Source organism: Carlito syrichta, unplaced genomic scaffold (genome assembly GCF_000164805.1).
Source record: "Carlito syrichta isolate Samal-C Ts95f unplaced genomic scaffold, Tarsius_syrichta-2.0.1 Scaffold287682, whole genome shotgun sequence".
NCBI lineage: Eukaryota > Metazoa > Chordata > Mammalia > Primates > Tarsiidae > Carlito > Carlito syrichta.
Genome location: NW_007231778.1, coordinates 26,637 through 31,666, shown reverse-complemented (window position 1 = coordinate 31,666; position 5,030 = coordinate 26,637).

Here is a 5,030-nt window from a genome sequence, read left to right as displayed (position 1 = left end):
TAATAAAATTATCAGCACATATACCGCACAAAAATGCCCTCCCCCACAGAATGCACACCTCAGGGTAGCCTCCGGAAGCCCAGACACCCCCATGCGGCACACCCCTATAAGCACTGCTGAATAGAGAAGCTGTGAGAGGTTTCTCCCCCTGCCTCCCCTCCCTCCTTCAGGACACATGATTAATTGTGAGCTTGGAGGAACATCCACATATGCAGAGTGGAAGAAGTAGAGGCAGTGATGCTGGAAGCACCTACCTGACTAGTCGCTTTTTTGTCCTTTTCTTGATCCTAAAAATATAAACGTGTAGGGGGTGTTAGATAGAAAGAGAATTTCTCATCTTAGTTGCAAATGCACACACAGATGAAAAAGAAAGACTGCAAATTCAACTCAAGCTAGGCTAGGAACACCTAATTCTAAACATTCAGGTCCCTTGGCCCTCCCCTTGGGAAGGCATTCTGAAGGACACTTGGATTCGGGCCACATGTATACACACATCATGCAGATGACAATTTCCTGAAACTTTTTTTTTTTGGAGTCAAAGTCTCACTCTATTGCCCAGGCTGGAGTACAGTGGCACGCTCACAGCCACTGCAATCTCGATCTGCTGAACTCAGGTGGTCCTTCCACCTTAGTCTTCCAAATAGCTGGAACTATAGGTGCATACCACCATGCACGGCTAATTTTTTGATTTATTGTAGAGACGAGGTCTCGCTAAGTTGCCCAGGCTAGTCCCAAACCCCTGAGCTCAGGCAATCCTCTCCCCTCTGCCTTCCAAAGTGCTAAGATTACAGGTGTGAGCCACCATGCCCAGCTCCTGTAACTTTTTATGAAGACATTTGTTACATTGAAAAATGAGTAAAAGCTGATTCCATAAAATCATAGAATCCCTCAGTCAAGCAGGAAACCTCAGAAGGTCATTGGCCAAGACTTCTGGCTTGAGCCAATCTGGAAGTCTGGAAAGCAGTCTTTTTTTTTTTTTTTTGAGTCAGAGTCTCACTGTCACTCAGACTGGAATGCAGTGGCATAATCATGGCTCACGATAGCTTCTGACATCTGAGCTCAAGTGATCCTCCCACCTCAGTCCCCTAAGTAGCTAGGACTACAGGCACACACCACCACACCCAGCTAATTTTTTATTTTTTGTAGAGATGAGATCTTGCTAGGTTGCCTAGGCTGGTCTTGAACTCCTGGGCTCAAGCAATCTTTCCACTCGGCCTCCCAAAGTGCTAGGACTATAGATGTGAGCCACCTCGCCCAGCCAAGAAGCACCTTTCAAGAACTTCACCTCTAGAAGACCTTAACAACTGTGACACCAGAAAGTTCTTCTTTAAGAAGCTGTGGCATAAACCAGCTCCCTCTCTTCTATCATTATCAGAAACACATCTGTTTTCTTTTGACAAATTCCAATTTTTCTTTTCAGTCAGGTAGTAATGAAGAATTGCTTAGTAATAAGAGAACGGCATGAAAACATATGTGAAAACAAATAAAAATCATGAATAAGAATATTCTACTATAATCTAGACTTGTGATTCTAGCTGAAGTTGATAGTAACAGTGTAAGTTACCCTACCTCTACCTGGCTTGACTGAGAAAGCTTGGTTACATCTGCCTGAAATGACCAGTTCAAACTAAAACTAGAACTTTAAAGCAGTTACAGAATTGGGGCATTTTGTTCCATCACACATGAGCATTTTTGGTATACTTCTTGGTAAAGCTGAAGATCCAAAAATTGATGATTCAACTAGCATTTTGCTAAGGCCACTAAAATGTCCAGTGTGCCCCCCATTGGCCTCATGTCCTTGTCATAGGGGTTGCAAGATCTTGGCTTTTGACCCTTGCATAACCGCTAATTTGTTTTGCAACTTTGGGAAAATCAATTAATCTCTCTGAACTTCAGCTCTTTTTCACTTGTGAAGTAAAGATAGCAGAAGAGATTATCTCAAAGAGAATTAAGGTGTCTAAAGTTCTGTCTAACAATATTATGGTGATGAATTGAGATAAAGTTTGTGAGCTACTTAGCTCAATGCCTGGCACACAGTAAGTGCTCAATAAATGTTCACTATCATTTTCAGTTAGCAAGATGCACAATCTAGGCTTACCAACTTGAAATAGAACTTTCATTCCTATCCCATTGTCCTGTTAGGATGTCATCTTCGAGCTCCAAGATCAAGCAATATGTAAACTAATACAGGTTGTAGAAAACTGTACATATTCTTATAAGTAAATCTGTGAAGCTTTAGAATCATGACAGTAGCATAAAAGAAAGCACAAGGCTGAGGCAGAAGGACTGCCTGAGCCCAGCAGGTCGATGCTGGGGTGGCCATGAGCATGCCACTGCACTCCAGCCTGAGTGACAGAGTGAGACTCCAAATCAAAAAAAAAAAAAAAGAAAGAAAACACAAAGAGGTCCCTTGAAGTCATTAATTGAGTCTGTTCCATTGTGACTGGGCACCAATTCACCAAATCGGACCAGTCCTACATCTTCATTACTTGATTGCTAAGTGTTAGTGTATTAAAGATCCATGCTGAGTCCTGCCCAAACACTATCATGTATTTTATGTCACTCTCTCCAATCTCTTTACAGTTTCCTTCTCTTGGACACAAGAAAGACTGCATGGCACCACCTCCCTTGCTGTTGGCTCGGAGCCATGTGGTTTAGTTCAGATCATTAGAGTTTTAATGGTGATACATCAACTTTCAGATCTAATCCTTAACAGCATTCATGAAATATTCTGTCCCTCTTTTCCCCCTTGGTTGCAACTGTGGAGGGCACATGTGGAAATGACCAAATAAAATGGAAACTACCTGGATCATACATGGAAGAGAGCTACCTTGAAAAGCTGCCCAACTCACACTGAACTTTAAGAAACCAAGAAATAACCCAGGCTCCGTGGCTCAGCCTGTAATCCCAGCGTTTGGGAGGCTGAGGTGAGTGGATTGACTGAGCCCGCGGGTTTGAGACCCGCCTGGGCAACTTGGTGAGACCTCATCTCTACAATACATCAAAAAAAATTAGCCGGGCATAGTAGCGCGTGCCTGTAGTTCCAACTACTTGGAAGGCTGAGGCAGAAGGATCATCGGAGCCCAGCAAGTCGAGGCTGCAGTGGCCGGGAGCGTGCCACTGCACTCCGGTCTAGGTGACAGAGTGAGACTCCAACTCAAAAAAAAAATTTTTTAAATAAAAAATAAATAATAAAATAAATAAAAATAAATTAAAAAGAAACCAAAAAATAAACTTTCATGTCAGGGCTTGTTTCTATAGCTTTGCTTATTACATCCTAATTAATAGACTATTAAGCGAATGGACATTTATTAAGTACCTATAGTGTTTGTCAAACTCTGCAATGCAACCTATTACCTGGTTATGAAGTCAACTTAGTGAGTTGCAGTCACCATGTTCAATGAAAAAAAAATAGAATACCACAGAAAAATCAGGGAGCATTTTAGAAACATAGGTAGCAATTGTTTCATAAAATGTGCATTCTTGTTTTATCAATGCATGTATGTAATTGTATATTCTGGGTCATGATATAAACTGCATTCTGCTATGATTCTTGGTTTAAAAAACCATAGCCATCTTATGAGGTAGGTGCTATCTCCATTTCACAGCTAAGAGCACCATCCAGAAAGGTCTAAGTGATTATTCATAGTAACACAGCTGAATGGTGGTGCTGGCGTTTGGGCCACACTCTAATATTGGCCTTCATCACAGCTAATACAACCAACAGTCCCTGGCCCACAGCATGTCAGCCAGCCTCCTTTGAGGGCTCCTGAATGTGTGGCCCCTAGCCTCACCTGACCCATCACACATTTTTAGGGGCCATGTGTGAACATTCCAATGGCTTCTATTTGCAAATATCTTAAGCAGGTAGAATTTTTTAAAATTATACAAATTTTTCAGTCTACCTGTAAAATAGACCAGTTTGTATTTGATTTCTCCCAAGTGGTGCCTTGAATACCATGGAAGCAAAACCCAAAGGGAACAGTTAGCTAATGCCAAGTCAATGATGGCAATGGGGCTTCTGACATTTATAAATCAGGAGCACAAAATGGAAAAAAAAAGAAACAGAATACACTCTTATGAAGCAGATGAGGTAAAACAGAAGACCTTGAACTCTAACAAGAATTATCCATCCCACTTATTCTTATTGATTCCCTAAATTCATCCATGGACAGTTCTAAACAAAAATGTGGATGCCATATATATGAAAATTAACCTTAAGTATTCCTGAGAGATTTCCCTTTTGAGTATCAATCTATGTGCTTATCAGCTCAATTCTTTGGAGAACATGAACCTATTGCTGTTCGACTTAGAAGTGGGAAGCAATATTCTTGGTCTGATTTTTGGACATAAGGGAGGGTGGCCACCCCACCAGAAAAGTGCAGGGGCCATTTCTACAGTTGTGCAGATAACTGAAGCTCTAGAACAACAATTTCAGGTTTTACTTGGCATGGACCAGGGACCATGGTCCAGTCAAGTTTATCTCTGACCCCCAATAAAAGGGCCAAAATTCAAAATCCTCTGTGTTGTCTTTTGACCCACAGAGGATCTTCCTGCATGTGGGCAGTCAGGCCTAATGCCCACACAGACAGGTAACAAAATGAACAGGCTTCCAAGAATATTTCTCACCCACTTTAACTGGGGTCTGTTCTATTCCAGCACAGCCTCATGCAGTTAGCAACCAGGGACAAACCTTTTTGCTTCCTTTGAGGTCCCCTAGAGAGCCACAAGGTTAGCAAGACTGACTCTGTAACCATCACCTCCTGCCCAGGCAGTTCCACCTTCAGTCCCACACAAGCCAGCACACATGGACTTGTCATGACTCCCAGGTTCTTTCCGGCTGACAGAGTGATCCTTGAGGCAGGATCTTTCACATTAAGTACTTCCAGCTCCACTATTCCATCAGAAACGTGTGGGCCCCATCTGGGCTCACATGTCCTGGCACGGCTCACCCACACCCCTCCCCAACTACCCCCAAGATATAACAGTCTGATGTTCCCGCTCTTCATCCCTGTCTCCTTGGGAAGGGA